At 43.4% G+C, this 16960-nt stretch overlaps 1 long non-coding RNA gene across 4 annotated transcripts in view; it reads left to right on the top strand.

The window, feature by feature from the left end:
* Positions 1-16960, top strand: part of LOC114018684 — a 293307-nt gene that overhangs the window by 199248 nt on the left and 77099 nt on the right. The window contains exon 12 of one of the 4 annotated variants that reach the window (XR_006283232.1): positions 2983-3055. The exons of the other annotated variants lie outside the window; for them this stretch is intronic. This is a non-coding gene — a long non-coding RNA (uncharacterized LOC114018684). The remainder of the gene's footprint in view (positions 1-2982; positions 3056-16960) is intronic. 4 annotated transcript variants of the gene reach the window in all.

Raw genomic sequence — 16960 nt, 5'->3', positions numbered from 1 at the left:
CCAATTTTCATTTGTGCTGCGTACCTGCTGCTCCTTTTGATGTCAGTTTGAATAATATTTTGAATAATTAGCAGCTTTTACAATCAGGCCTTTTGGGTTAAATGTTCTGAGACTCTTTTGCAGTCCTGAAATCCATATACGCTGTGTTTACATAACAGGTAAATTGGAAGTTTGATTAGGGGAAAACCTTGGCCCATAATGTAGGGCTGTTTCTTGGAAACAAGGTTTTGCTGGTTCCTAAACATTTCTCAGACTCCTTAACTGATAACTGTTTTGTACATTTACATGCAGGACATGAGAGGCAAGGAGATTGTATCAGTTGAGAAATGTTTAACATGGTTTATCGTGACAGGTTTCAGAGTAGCAGCCGTGTTAGTCTGTATCCGCAAAAAGAAAAGGAGTACTTGTGGCACCTTAGAGACTAACAGATTTATTTGAGCATAAGCTTTTGTGAGCTACAGCTCACTTCATCGGATGAATGCAGTGGAAAAAACAGTAGGGAGATTTTATATACACAGAGAATATGAAACAATGAGTGTTACCATACACACTGTAACGAGAGTGATCAGGTAAGGTGAGCTATTACCAGCAGGAGAGGAAAAAAAAACCTTTTTATAGTGATAATCACGGTGGGCCCTTTCCAGCAGTTGACAAGAACGTGTGAGGAACAGTAGGGGGGGAAATAAACATGGGGAAATAGTTTTACTTTGTGTAATGACACATCCACTCCCAGTCTTTATTCAAGCCTAAGTTAATTGTATCCAGTTTGCAAATTAATTCCAATTCAGTAGTCTCTCGTTGGAGTCTGTTTCTGAAGTTTTTTTGTTGAAGAATTGCGACTTTTAGGTCTGTAATCGACCAGAGAGATTGAAGTGTTCTCTGACTGGTTTTTGAATGTTATAATTCTTGACGTCTGATTTGTGTCCATTTATTCTTTTACATAGAGACTGTCTAGTTTGGCCAATGTACATGGCAGAGGGGCATTGCGGGCACATGATGGCATATATCACATTGGTAGATGTGCAGGTGAACGAGCCTCTGGTAGTGTGGCTGATGTGATTAGGTCCTATGGTGGTGTCTCCTGAACAGATATGTGGACACAGTTGGCAACAGGCTTTGTTGCAAGGATAGGTTCCTGGGTTAGTGGTTTTGTTGTGTGGTGTGTGGTTGCTGGTGAGTATTTGCTTCAGGTTGGGGGGCTGTCTGTAAGCAAGGACTGGCCTGTCTCCCAAGATCTGTGAGAGTGTCGTCCTTCAGGATAGGTTGTAGATCCTTGATGATGCATTGGAGAGGTTTTAGTTGGGGGCTGAAAGTGACGGCTAGGGGCGTTCTGTTATTTTCTTTGTTGAGCCTGTCCTGTAGTAGGTACCTTCTGGGTACTCTTCTGGCTCTATCAATCTGTTTCTTCACTTCAGCAGGTGGGTATTGTAGTTGTAAGAACGCTTGATAGAGATCTTGTAGATGTTTGTCTCTGTCTGAGGGGTTGGAGCAAATGTGGTTGTATCATGGAGCTTGGCTGTAGACAATGGATCGTGTGGTGTGGTCTGGATGAAAGCTGGAGGCATGTAGGTAAGTATAGCGGTCAGTAGGTTTCCGGTATAGGGTGGTGTTTATGTGACCATTGCTTATTAGCACTGTAGTGTTCAGGAAGTGGATCTCTTGTGTGGACTGGTCCAGGCTGAGGTTGGTGGTGGGATGGAAATTGTTGAAATCATGGTGGAATTCCTCAAGGGCTTCTTTTCCATGGGTCCAGATGATGACGATGTCATCAATGTAGCGCAAGTAGAGTAGGGGCGTTAGGGAACAAGAGCTGAGGAAGCGTTGTTCTAAGTCAGCCATAAAAATGTTGGCATACTGTGGGGCCATGCGCGTACCCATTGCAGTGCCGCTGATTTGAAGGTATACATTGTCCCCAAATGTGAAATAGTTATGGGTGAGGAGAAAGTCACAAAGTTCAGCCACAAGGTTTGCCATGACATTATCAGGGATACTGTTCCTGATGGCTTGTAGTCCATCTTTGTGTGGAATGTTGGCGTAGAGGGCTTCTACATCCATAGTGGCCAGGAAGGTGTTTTCAGGAGATCACCTATGGATTGTAGTTTCCTCAGGAGGTCAGTGGTGTCTCAAAGATAGCTGGGAGTGCTGGTAGCGTAGGGCCTGAGGAGGGAGTCTACATAGCCAGACAATCCTGCTGTCAGGGTGCCAATACCTGAGGTGATGGGGCGTCCAGGATTTCCAGGTTTATGGATCTTGGGTAGCAGATAGAATACCCCTGCTCGGGGTTCCAGGGGTGTGTCTGTGCGGATTTGTTCTTGTGCTTTTTCAGGGAGTTTCTTGAGCAGATGGTGTATGGTAACACCCATTGTTTCATGTTGTCTGTGTATATAAAATCTCCCCACTGTATTTTCCACTGCATGCATCCGATGAAGTGAGCTGTAGCTCACGAAAGCTTATGCTCAAATAAATTTGTTCATCTCTAAGGTGCCACAAGTACTCTTTTTCTTTTTATGGTTTATCATGTGTTTCTAATCCCAGAAACTGACTTTCAGCTTTGTTACCAAAACACATTTTTCTTTCTGACTATTTATATACACCCAAACCCTGATCTCCTTCTGCTAGCTGTGGAGGTCTTGATTGCTTCTTGCTGTTTACCCTAATTAACTTATGTAACCACCTGTAAGATAGTAGAATTGTTCCGTAGCAAATACAAAGGAAAGTCTTAGGACCCAAACCTGGAAAATTTGGCTTTAAGTAAGGACTAAGTAATACCTGAGTAGTGAAAGCCTGATTTGGCCACTTGGCTTTCATGGTAGTTGAAGATGCTCAGTTCATTGTGAAATGAAACTCTCATCCTTACTGTAGTTGCATTCCCAGTGACTTGCCTGAGGAGTGGCTGTACGATTTGGCCCTAACTGAGTGAAATTGTTTCACCTGCAACTGTAATTTGTATTGCCATGATTTATTTCTTTACTTATTTTAAAGGGGGAAGACTAAGCTTTGTCTCAGTTTTCTCAGAAGTACCTCACCAGCAACAGATACGTCATCCTGGTGAGAGGTAAGGTGGCTGTGTGGGTGCCTCACCCCATGAATCATAAAAAGTCTTGCCCCCATATTAAGAACAGAATGTTCCCCTGTAAATACTCACTTAGCCCAGCAAATTAAAAATACTGCCTCACACTTGTTTTCTGACTGGAGGAAAAATAATAACGGTTCGCACAGTTGGTGAGCTTCCCTATTAGTCAGAGGGTATTAAGCAAGTGGTGGTGAAAGTGATGGGAATGGATGGCTCAGGGAACTGATAAAGAGATATGTAACCTTTTTCCTCCAGTGGTTTGAATCCAAACCAAATACGAAGTTACTGAGAATTGTTCGTGTCAGAAGGTTTTTGTGAAATGACTCCATGGTCTCAGTTTGTGTCATAGTGGACAGATCACCATCACAGAACAAACACTCCAGTTAGCATTAATTGGTATCTCAGTGGAGGGCCATCTTCCCAATGGCCCCGGAGACTGATGGCTTGTCTACACTTACCGGGGGATCGATGAGCGGTTATATGATGCATTGGCAGTCAGCATGTCTAGTGAAGACCCGCTAAATCGACTTCAGATCGCTCTCCCGTCGACTCCTGTACTCCACCCGATCGAGAAGAGTAGGGGGAGTCGACAGGAGAGCATCTCTCATTGACATCGCGTAGTGTGGACCCCGCGGTAAGTAGATCTAAGCTACATTGATTTGAGTTACACTATTCACGTAACTCAAATTGCATAGCTTAGATCGAATTTCCCCTGTAGTGTAGATAAGGCCTAAGAGCATAGGGGTTCTGTCTGCAGGTCAAGGATGAGATATACTGGTAGGGCATTGTGTGGAAAACTCACACTACTACTTCCTATGTTGTATCTGTTCTGTGAATAGAGGACTTCTCCAGGGTTGTCAATCTGACATCTTTCACCAGCTCCACTTTTCAAACAAAATTGAAGTAAAAAAAAAAGTTAAAATAATTTGAACAATTTGTCTGACATAAAGTACTTACAGGCTATTGTCTGAAAATTATAGGCTGACTTGTTCTTTCACAATCTCATGGGTGGATCCACTAAAGCTGTCATACATAAAGCTCCAGCAAAGTACATTTACACATCTCCTATTAGGGAAGTGTATGAAAAGGAAGTAATAAAACTCATTTTTTAGGAATTTCCAATACGGAAATGTTACTCCTTTTGGAAAAACTTTCCAAGTCACTACCAGTGAAAGTTCTCTATAATTAATCTTGGAGTCACATTTTATAATGCACACAATTGTTGTTTGCATTAGCAAAAATAAACTGATGGTTCACATGTTATTTTGAACTTTTTACCACAGGCATTCTTTTACAAGGGGGAGAAGGAATGCCTAACTATAGAGACCTTGAATGCTTCTAACTGGCTATTCAGTTATCTAATCACATGTAAATTGGTGGAATTTTTCAGCAACAAAAACACAGCAGTTTTAGGCCCTAATCCTGGATTGAGTTAAGCATGTGTATAATTTTACTCATGTGAGTAATCCCACAAGACAAATAAAGTTATGTATGTGCTGATATCTTTTAAGAACAGGGCCTACGTCAGCAAATCTCCTTCTTCGCATTTACTCTTGAAGATTAAAGAATAGTGTTTACACGAAGAAAAAACATAACCGGGAAGACTCCCCATCTTGAGGCTTTACCTAGTTCTGTGAATCCTGGGTGTGAGCTCTCCCTCTTCTGACTCCCAAACAACTGCTTTTAAGTCCTTGCACTAAGCGTCCATGTAAGCTGAGAGGAGCTAACCCCTAGTCTATCAGGAAATGACTTGCCTCCTTTCACAGCATCAAATCCAGGAAAACAGCAAGAGAATACTTGTCAGAGGTTAAAAAGACATTTAAGGGCATATAGGAAACAAAAAGGTCTAGCTATTAGAGCATATCATGGGCCAGTATCTCTTCTCTCTGATTATCTCATGATAATTGTTCTGTACTTTTATTACATATTTTAATTTACAGCCTTTATTTGAGAATGTTTTTCATTATCAATGCTCTGGAAATATTCAGAGTTACTATTACAACACTTGAAAGATTTTTTTTCTTCGAATAACTATGTTTGCCTGTGTAAATTAACTTAACAGAATAACACCCAAATCCTGCTATCTGAATAACACTTTCTCTGTGGGTTACACTTACTGATAAGCTCAACTACATGAAGTGAGCCTCCTCTTTTAAGCCCCATCAACATTTTACTGTGTATGACACCATATTGACTTGGATTTGCCTGCATGGACAAGATGGGACAGTGTCATAATCATGTTACACTCCTGGCCTTTCCTTACAACACAGTGTGGTTCTGTTGACATACGATCTAAGCTCTTCTCCCAGGTCTTTCGGAATTCCTCTTGAATGGTGAGGTGGATGGCAAGGTGTTCCATCTTTAAGGATTACCCCTCTTAGGAGCTTGTGCAATTCTTCAACAAAAAAACTTCAAAAACAGACTCCAACGAGAGACTCTGAATTGGAATTAATTTGCAAACTGGATACAATTAACTAAGGCTTGAATAGAGACTGGGAGTGGATGGGTCATTACACAAAGTAAAACTATTTCCCCATGAAGACAAGGAGGACTTGTGGCACCTTAGGGACTAACATATTTATTTGAGGATAAGCTTTCGTGAGCTACAGCTCACTTCATCGGATGCATTGTTTATTCTCCCTCTTCACCCCCCACTGTTCCTCAGACGTTCTTGTCAACTGCTGGAAATGGCCCACCTTGATTTTCACTACAAAAGGTTCCCCCCCCCCCCCACCCCCCCGCTCTCCTGCTGGTAATAGCTCACCTTAAGTGATCACTCTCGTTACAGTGTGTATGGTAACACCTATTGTTTCATGTTCTCTATGTATATAAATCTCCCCACTGTATTTTCCACTGAATGCATCCAGTGAAGTGAGCTGTAGCTCATGAAAGCTTATGCTCAAATAAATTTGTTAGTCTCTAAGGTGCCACAAGTCCTCCTTTTCTTTTTGCGAATACAGACTAACACGGCTGCTACTCTGAAACCCCCTTAGGAGCTGCCCATACTAGGTGCAGAATCATGCTAGTTACAGCACAGATGTAACTAACTAGATTTTTAGCATGGTTTCCTGACCAGTGTGAAGAGAGACTTTTGTCTGAAGGCCTTGGATTGTCTCTGTGTGGCCCTGGGTTGGTCCACTGTAGATCCTGTCCATACTTATGTCCCTTCCACACTATGAAGGTGCTGTGTTGTGAGACCTGGTTACAGCCCGGTACTGCGAGACGCAGTTAAAACTCAGTTCAGTGTTACAGCATAGAAGGGACCAAATGCTGTTTTAGCTCTTTTCATGAATCGTGCCATAGCTTGGCAAAGCCCAAGGCTCTGTAACATGCTTTGAGAACACCTGTCTACAGGGTAAAATCACTGTATTTAAACTGGTTTCAGAGTAACAGCCGTGTTAGTCTGTATTCGTAAAAAGAAAAGGAGTACTTGTGGCACCTTAGAGACTAACCAGTTTATTTGAGCATGAGCTTTCGTGAGCTACAGCTCACTTCATCGGATGCATAGCATAAACTGTGTTAACCGTTAGCGTTTTGTATCCAGGCCCTGTACACACGGTAGGAGCAGAACCCTGGGAGCAATCTGTAACCATGTGTAAACCCAGCTGTTCCTCGCAAAGTTACGTTATGGGTTCCCTGGTTTTTATGAACAGCCACTTTTTTGTCTTCAAACCTTGTACTAAAATTGTGCCTTTTCACCGGGTTGATAACCAGGTTGTGGCATGGTTTGCTCTAAGCATGGTGTGTGGCTGTGCGTAAGCTAGGGTTTATCATTCTTTTAGTACTCAGGGTGACAGACTATGTTGCACACTTGCAAGAGGCCTAGACTGGTGCATTGTTGTCTTGCTTGTTAACACCAGTTGTTTTGCTGTGCAGATGGGACTCTTAACTGTGCCTGCCTGCATAACCTGTTTGGCCAGTCCTCCTTCCTCTGAACTACCTGTGCCTGGTCACAAACCAGCCAGACATTGCCCCACATGGTGCTGTTGTCACACTGTGTGCATGTCCTCTGGGTAACTTATTCCTTTGCTGACGCATTATGAAACAGCTGCCCAGCTGTTCCCAGAACGCAGCAGTACAAACATAGGAAGCGTGGTCTGTGTGGATACACATATGTGATCAGTGCATGGTTGTATTGTGCATAAAGCTGCTATATCGACATAATTCAAATAAGTTTGTTCTAACTGGGTCAGATGGACAAAATTTGGATCAACTCTAAGGGAGTAAGTAATCTGTAACACAGTTTGTCTAGCACTGTTCTAAGAAAAAACCCCTGCCCATGCTTCTCAGGACCGCTGCTTGAGCCCAGCTGGCAAAAGCCGTGTTCTGATGTCAGGCTTGTCCCTACGCTCTTTTCCTTAAAAATTCCTACCACTGCTAAGGCTGGTTCAGCTCTAGCAATGGTGAGAACACTAGTGTAATCCTGTCTCTGGATTCTGTCATATCACTCTGTTTAAAGCAAATCTAGACAGTACAGTGATTAATATGCTGCACTGAGTCCACACTAGTGCTCCCGCTGTTACTATCGCCTGTGGAGCCATTGGGAATTGAGTGAACTCAGCCTCTGACAGGAGATATTCCACACCTTTAGGTTCACACGTTTGCCACCCCCATGGTGAAGATCTGCAGTAATGCCAGTCTCATTAACACATTTAATGATAATGAAGCTGTGGGCAAGTGAATTGCAGAAAGAATGAGGAGAAGAGGAAAATAATGGGTCATAAAAATTCTGCATTGTATGGCTCAATCCAGAGTGAGGAAGTAATATTAAAAATCGCCATTTCTTTAATGTAAAGGAAATAAATGCAAAACAAATTGTACGTGCCTGTTTTCTAGGTCATATCAAGTTCACTGTAGTAACAGGAAGTCTCATCTAAGATAGAAAACTCTCTGAAGCTCCCTCAGGAAGCTGGTTTCATATGGTGGTTTAGATTTAACTACTCAGTGTCTAGCACCATTTGAAATCAGTGTTCTTGGAGGAAGAATGGCTGCCCTTCCGTCAGCGAAGGAATTGAATTCTGGGAAATCTTGATGGCATATGGAAAAGAAGATCAAGGCCTCTGACACATGCTTTCAATATAGGATATAACTGCTAGATCTGCGTTATTGTCTATATCCCACCCGCCTGTGACTGCAGCATCTATGGTTAAACTAAACCAAGCGAGCACAATCCCAGTTTGTAATTGCACAGACAAAAATTGCACTATCACGATATTGAGCAACAGCATATTTGTAATGTTTGTACTGTGAACTCTTGGAGGCAGGAATGTTGTTTACAAGAGGTGAAAATGGGACATGTGGAATTACAACACAGCATACTAGACATAATTTGTCACTGTTGTTTCTGCTATGATAGTATACATCCAGTGTTATCGTAGCTTGTAAACTCTTCAGGACGGGCCTCATCTGTTCCATGTTCTTTATAGCAATGAGCACATTGCCAGAACTCCCTGGATACTGTTTAATTTATTAGCTCTTACTCTGCCCTTGTAAAATAATCTGTCTCTTATTTATTGAAGAGATTGAACTGACGTTGTGTATGTAATATGGGATTCAGTAGATCTAGATGCTGTTCCCAGCTCTACTGCTGATCCACTGTGGACTGTGATGCAAATATTCACGTGTTGTCTCATTTGGGGGTAGGAGGGAGCTTAATTTTTGTGCCTTTAGCCACCTGTGATCTGATTTTCATAGGTTCTGAGCACACACAGTTCCCATCGTAGTCAATGGAGGCTACCGGTATTAGTATCTATGAAAACTAGGTCACTCATTTAGTTGGCTAAATATGGATTACGGTGCTTAATTTTGGCACCCGGCGTTGAAGGATTTTGGCTGAGATGGCTAAAGTTAGTTATACAAAATTTGAGGCACACACACTGAGCACTTCTGAAAATTTGCACCCAAACATCTTTGTGACTCCATTTAGACATCAATAATAATGTGTATAATATTTGTCTAATGACAGTAGTGGTGTGATGATTAATTAATGGCTATAAATATACTAGACTTGGCTTTTTCTTCTTCGCAGCGTTTCCCAATAACCCCTTCAAAGGATGACTGATTTCTTTTGGTGTTCAGAGTCAATACTATTTTCTAGCACCATTTGAAATCGGTTATAGTGACTGGGGAATTGCATCGTGTGAGTTTCTGGTGCAGAGAGGTACCAAGGAGATTCTTAAATGCTGTTACCCAGAAATGTACTGGAAACCTAATGCAGGTGCACAAGCTCCTGCACACACAAATGTTACACATGCTTGAGTTGCAATAGTGGAAGGCTGCTTTCGATCTTCTTGCTGTGACCCAGCTATTCAGAGAGACAGCACCATCTGGGGGATATCGCTAGCAACTATGAGTTGAAAGATACTGGTTGTATTCCCAACTGTGCCACACAAATGTAGGAACATAAGCATGGCCGTGCTTGGTCAGACCAATCGTCCATCTAGCACAGGATCCTGTCTTCCAACAGTCTCTGATTTAAGTGGTAGGTGACATATCCCAATTATTAGTTCTACAATTCCATATTTGAGTTCTTTCAGAACTCTTGGGTGAACACCATCTGGTCCTGGTGACTTCTTATTGTTTAATTTGTTATTTTGTTCCAAAAACAAGGTCTATTAACGTCTCTGTCCAGGACAGTTCCTCAGATGTGTCACCTAAAAAGAATGGCTCAGGTGAGGGTATCTCTCACTTAGCTTCTCTGCAATGGCTTTGTCTTCCTTGATGGCTCCTTTAGCAGCTCGATTATCCCCTCTGATTGTTTGGCAGGCTTCCTGCTTCTGATGTACTTAAACACATTTTTGCTACTAGTTTTCGTGTCTTTTGCTAGTGCTTCAAATTCTTTTTGGGCCTTTTTTGGAGAGAGTTTATCTAAATCACTCTTCCGTCTACCCAAGTTCTAATACTGCACTCATCAGTGTGGAATCTGAGCATTTTACTAAAATAAATAGAACCGAGGGAAAAACATGCCACATGTCTCTGAAATATGAACTAACCTTTATTTTCCTCCATACATTTATTTTTATAATTTGAGGTTTTCTTGGTGATTAATGTTTATAAAGGATAATATGTTGTACTGAAATGCTGTCTGGCTGTAATCCATGTCTATCACTGTGAGGCTTGTCTGGTGCTGAAATACCTTTATATATACTAAACTACAACAATAAACAAAGTTATATGGTGAAGATGAATGTGCCTGTTATGTTTCCAAAACAGAGGGTAAAACCATGTGCTTTCAGTCTGTAAAGTGCTCACCTTGAATTAATTGATCTCTAGGTGTTTATAAAAAGAAAAGGAGTACTTGTGGCACCTTAGAGACTAACCAATTTATTTGAGCATAAGCTTTCGCGAGCTACAGCTCGCTTCATCGGATGCATACTGTGGAAAGTGTAGAAGATCTTTTATACACACAAAGCATGAAAAAATACCTCCCCCCCACCCCACTCTCCTGCTGGCAATAGCTTATCTAAAGTGACCACGCTCCTTACAATGTGTATGATAATCAAGGTGGGCCATTTCCAGCACAAATCCAGGGTTTAACAAGGACGTCGGGGGGGGGGGGTTAGGAAAAAACAAGGGGAAATAGGTTACCTTGCATAATGACTTAGCCACTCCCAGTCTCTATTCAAGCCTAAGTTAATTGTATCCAATTTGCAAATGAATTCCAATTCAACAGTTTCTCGCTGGAGTCTGGATTTGAAGTTTTTTTGTTGAAGAATTGCAACTTTCATGTCTGTAATCGCGTTACCAGAGAGATTGAAGTGTTCTCCGACTGGTTTATGAATGTTATAATTCTTGACATCTGATTTGTGTCCATTTATTCTTTTACGTAGAGACTGTCCAGTTTGACCAATGTACATGGCAGAGGGGCATTGCTGGCACATGATGGCATATATCACGTTGGTGGATGTGCAGGTGAACGAGCCTCTGATAGTGTGGCTGATGTTATTAGGCCCTGTGATGGTGTCCCCTGAATAGATATGTGGGCACAGTTGGCAACAGGCTTTGTTGCAAGGATAGGTTCCTGGGTTAGTGGTTCTGTTGTGTGGTATGTGGTTGCTGGTGAGTATTTGCTTCAGGCTGGGGGACTGTCTGTAGGCAAGGACTGGCCTGTCTCCCAGGATTTGTGAGAGTGTTGGGTCATCCTTCAGGATAGGTTGTAGATCCTTAATAATGCATTGGAGGGGTTTTAGTTGGGGGCTGAAGGTGATGGCTAGTGGCGTTCTGTTATTTTCTTTGTTAGGCCTGTCCTGTAGTAGGTGACTTCTGGGAACTCTTCTGGCTCTATACTGTGTCATCACTTTAGGATCTGAATGTCTGACAATTCTGTCCCCTGGGAGACAGGCAGACATTTTACGTTTAAAGGAACACGGTCAGCTTGAAAAACCACACTTCAGTCTGAAATATTTTGATCAATTGTTACAAAGAACACCTAAAACAATTGCATAGAAAGAGACGAGAAGAAATTATTTTTCTCTGTTTCCGTTTGTATGTATTTTAGTAGCTTTACTCACATGAGTAAAGTTACTTATGTCTCTAAGGACTTGTAAGAGTGGGCCCCTGGTTTCTCCTGTTGTTTGTATGGGTCTTTCACATACCACGGGAAAGAGAAAAGCAAAAAATAGGAAAATACACTTGTAAAATAAAATCAGAGAGGCTAAGGAGATTGGGTAGGACCTGAATTTTTTTTTTAACTGACTAGCTCTCAAGTTGTTGGTGTCCTTTTAAATGTGAAGTAAATAGAAAACAGTCATAACTACACACATCACAGCAGACGTATGCTTAGATAATGGGTATGAGGAACAGGGCTTCTGGATGTTAGGACATTCACTAAATGTACTCTGCGTTCTGTACTAGGTAACTTAATCCATCTGTCTGCAGGATCTGCTCTAGTCTATCATCTCATACCCTGCAGCAACTGTAAAGTCTGATGTTCAAGAAGGAAAAAAAAACCCATTCAGTCTGCAGTGTTTCTCAGATTGCAAGTTATCTGAGGGTTCTCTGATAATTGAAGAAGCTTTTTCATTGTGTCAAGCATATCAGTGGAGCTTAACAAGAAGATGAAGAGCACCTAACAAAGAGCTGAAAAATAGGGAGCTTTTGTTAGGAAAACATAACCAAAAAATATTTTAGTAATTATTTTTAAAAACATGATAAAATTCTTTTAATTGTAAATGTGGCTTTCATTCCAATCACTTCAATTATGACTAACAAATCATTCATACATCTTCAAGGTCATAAATTTGTTTGAAAGACTTGTGGCCTTGTTTAATTATCTCAAAAAAACTAAATCTACTGCACTGAGGAACTGTGTCCAGGGAGTTCAATTCTTGGGTCAGAATGGAACTTGGGAAGAAAATCTCTGGATCATTTTAGAGAAGAAAGTTGGGTTGAGGGTATAGACATTACTTATCTTGATGTCAAATGGTTAAGGCACAGAACAGGAGTTCTTACGAATCATTCCTTATTTTATTTTCATGATAGAGTTTAAGGCTATCACTGAGACTACTTGCAAGGAATGGATCATGAATTAGATAAAACAGAGATCTCAGACCACTTTCTAATTTCTTGAGCAATAAATTGAGACTCCATAGCCAAAAAGGTAACCCATATGCTAAATTAAGCGAGATAGAACCATAGAAGTTCTGAAAGGTACATCATAGAATCATAGACTATCAGGGTTGGAAGGGACCTCAGGAGGTCATCTAGTCCAACCCCCTGCTCAAAGCAGGACCAATCCCCAACTAAATCATCCCAGCCAGGGCTTTGTCAAGTCTGACCTTAAAAACTTCTAAGGAAGGAGATTCCACCACCTCCCTAGGTAACGCATTCCAGTGTTTCACCACCCTCCTAGTGAAAAAGGTTTTCCTAATATCCAACCTAAACCTCCCCCACTGCAACTTGAGACCATTACTCCTTGTTCTGTCATCTGCTACCACTGAGAACAGTCTAGAGCCATCCTCTTTGGAACGCCCTTTCAGGTAGTTGAAAGCAGCTATCAAATCTCCCCTCATTCTTCTCTTCCGCAGACTAAACAATCCCAGTTCCCTCAGCCTCTCCTCATAAGTCATGTGTTACAGTCCCCTAAATCATTTTTGTTGCCCTCCGCTGGATGCTTTCCAATTTTTCCACATCCTTCTTGTAGTGTGAGGCCCAAAACTGGATACAAGTACTCCAGATGAGGCCTCAGCAATGTTGAATAGAGAGGGGAACGATCACGTCCCTTGATCTGCTGGCAATGCCCCTACTTATACATCCCAAAATGCCATTGGCCTTCTTGGCAACAATGGCACACTGTTGACTCATATCCAGCTTCTCGTCCACTGTAACCCCTAGGTCCTTTTCTGCAGAACTGCTGCCTAGCCATTCGGTCCCTAGTCTGTAGCGGTGCATGGGATTCTTCTGTCCTAAGTGCAGGACTCTGCACTTGTCCTTGTTGAACCTCATCAGATTTCTTTTGGCCCAATCCTCTAATTTGTCTAGGTCCCTCTGTATCCTATCCCTACCCTCCAGCGTATGTACGTCTCCTCCCAGTTTAGTGTCATCTGCAAACTTGCTGAGGGTGCAATCCACACCATCGTCCAGATCATTTATGAAGATATTGAACAAAACCAGCCCGAGGACCGACCCTTGGGGCACTCCACTTGATACCGGCTGCCAACTAGACATGGAGCCATTGATCACTACCCGTTGAGCCCGACAATCTAGCCAACTTTCTATCCACCTTATAGTCCATTCATCCAGCCCATATTTCTTTAACTTGCTGTCAAGAATACTATGGGGGATCGTGTCAAAAGCTTTGCTAAAGTCAAGGAACAACACGTTGACTGCTTTCCCCTCATTCACAGAGCCAGTTATCTCTTCATAGAAGGCAATTAGATTAGTCAGGCATGACTTTCCCTTGGTGAATCCATGCTGACTGTTCCTGATCACTTTCCTCTTGTCTAACTGCTTCAGAATTGATTCCTTGAGGACCTGCTCCAGGATTTTTCCAAAGACTGAGGTGAGGCTGACTGGCCTGTAGTTCCCAGGATCCTCCTCCTTCCCTTTTTTAAAGATGGGTGCTATATTAGCCTTTTTCCAGTCGTCCGGGACTTCCCCCGATCGCCATGAGTTTTCAAAGATAATGGCCAATGGCTCTGCAATCACATCCACCAACTCCTTTAGCATTCTCGAGTGCAGCGCATCCGGGCCCATGGACTTGTGCTTGTCCAGCTTTTCTAAATAGTCCCGAACCATTTCTTTCTCCACAGAGGGCTGGTCACCTCCTCCCCATGCGTGCTGCCTAGTGCAGTAGTCTGGGAGCTGACCTTGTTCGTGAAGACAGAGGCAAAAAAAGCATTGAGTACATTCGCTTTTTCCACATCCTCTGTCACTAGGTTGCCTCCCTCATTCAGTAAGGGGCCCACACTTTCCTTGACTTTCTTCTTGTTGCTAACATACCTGAAGAAACCCTTCTTGTTACTCTTAACATCTCTTGCTAGCTGCAACTCCAAATGTGATTTGGCCTTCCTGATTTCACTCCTGCATGCCCAAGCAATAGTTTTATACTCTTCCCTGGTCATTTGTCCAATCTTCCACTTCTCGTAAGCTGCTTTTTTGTGTTTAAGATCAGCAAGGATTTCACTGTTAAGCCAAGCTGGTGGCCTGCCATATTTACTATTCTTTCTACACATCGGGATGGTTTGTCCCTGTAACCTCAATAAGGATTCTTTAAAATACAGCCAGCTCTCCTGGACTCCTTCCCCCTCATGTTATTCTCCCAGGGGATCCTGCCCATCAGTTCCCTGAGGGAGTCAGTCTGCTTTTCTGAAGTCCAGGGTCCGTATTCTGCTGCTCTCCTTTCTTCCCTGTGTCAGGATCCTGAACTCAACCATCTCATGGTCACTGCCTCCCAGGTTCCCATCCACTTTTGCTTCCCCTACTAATTCTTCCCGGTTTGTGAGCAGCAGATCAAGAAGAGCTCTGCCCCTAGTTGGTTCCTCCAGCACTTGCACCAGGAAATTGTCCCCTATACTTTCCAAAACCTTCCTGGAGTGTCTGTGCACCGCTGTATTGCTCTCCCAGCAGACATCAGGGTGATTGAAGTCTCCCATGAGAACCAGGGCCTGCGATCTAGTAATTCCGTGAGTTGCCGGAAGAAAGCCTTGTCCACTTCATTCCCCTGTTCTGGTGGTCTACGGCAGACTCCCACCACGACATCACCCTTGTTGCTCACACTTCTAAACTTAATCCAGAGACTCTCAGGTTTTTCTGCAGTTTCATACTTGAGCTCTGAGCAGTCATACTGCTCTCTTACATACAGTGCAACTCCCCCACCTTTTCTGCTCTGCCTGTCCTTCCTGAACAGTTTATATCCATCCATGACAGTACTCCAGTCATGTCAGTTATCCCACCAAATCTCTGTTATTCCAATCACATCATAATTCCTTGACTGTGCCAGGTCTTCCAGTTCTCCCTTCTTGTTTCCTAGGCTTCTTGCATTTGTGTATAGGCACTTGAGATAACTCGCTGATCGTCCATCTTTCTCAGTATGAGGCAGGAGCCCTCCCCTCTCGCGCGCTCCTGCTCATGTTTCCTCCTGGTATCCCACTTAGCCACTTACCTCAGGGCTTTGGTTTCCTTCTTGCGGTGAACCTAGTTTAAAGCCCTCCTCACTAGGTTAGCCGGCCTGCTTGTGAAGATGCTCTTCCCTCTCTTCGTTAGGTGGAGCCCATCTCTGCCTAGCACTCCTTCTTGGAACACCATCCCATGGTCAAAGAATCCAAAGCCTTCTCTCCGACACCACCTGCGTAGCCATTCGTTGACTTCCACGATTCGACGGTCTCTACCCAGGCCTTTTCCTTCCACGGGGAGGATGGATGAGAAGACCATTTGCACCTCAAACTCCTTTATCCTTCTTCCCAGAGCCACATAGTCTGCAGTGATCCGCTCAAGGTCATTTTTGGCAGTATCATTGGTGCCCACGTGGAGAAGCAGGAAGGGGTAGCGATCCGAAGCAGGAAGGGGTAGCGATCCGAGGGCTTGATGAGTCTCGGCAGTTTCTCCATCACATTGCGGATCCTAGCTCCTGGCAAGCAGCAGACTTCTTGGTTTTCCCGGTCGGGGCGGCAGATGAATGACTCAGTCCCCCTGAGGAGAGAGTCCCTGACCACCACCACCCGCCTCCTTCTCTTGGGATCGGTGGTCGTGGAACTCCCAACCCTAGGACAGTGCATCTCATGCCTTCCAGTCGGCGGAGTCTCCTTCTGTTCCCTTCCCTCAGATGTATCATCTAGTCCACTCTCCGCATTAGTACCTGTGGAGAGAACATGAAAACAGTTGCTTACCTGTATCTGCGTTGCTGGTACACGGACGCTCCCCTTTCTTCTTCTGGAGGTCACATGCTGCCAAATTTCTTCACAGTCCTCCTGTCCCCTCAGTGCAGCCTGCTCTGAATCTTCAGAACGTTGTGTTCATAGAAGCATATCCTGACGTCTGTCCAGGAAATCTTCAGTTTCTCTTATGCAATGCAGGGTCGATACCTGTTGCTCCAGACCTTGAAACTTCTCTTCCAATGTGGAGACCAGCTTGCACTTTGTACAGACAAAGTTGCTTCTCTCCTGTGGAAGAAAGACAAACATGGCACATCCAGTGCAGGTCACAACAGCTGAACACTCCCCATCCATATTACCTTCCTTCTACGAGCTTCCTCAGGAGTTGTTTTAACTACTCAAAGAAGCCGGCAAGATGTAAGCCTCAGTGGGCTCTCCCCAGGTGAACTCCCAGGCAAACTCCCTCTGTTAGCCTCTCTGCTGTTCGCTGCTCAGCTGGTTCGCAGCTGACTGGCTTTTTAGAACTGTCAGGCCCACTCAAGGCTCACCTGGAACAAGGCACTCTCAAGTCACACTT

This window comes from Chelonia mydas, chromosome 1, assembly GCF_015237465.2.
Source record: "Chelonia mydas isolate rCheMyd1 chromosome 1, rCheMyd1.pri.v2, whole genome shotgun sequence".
NCBI lineage: Eukaryota > Metazoa > Chordata > Testudines > Cheloniidae > Chelonia > Chelonia mydas.
This window is presented reverse-complemented; position numbering and strand designations above follow the sequence as displayed.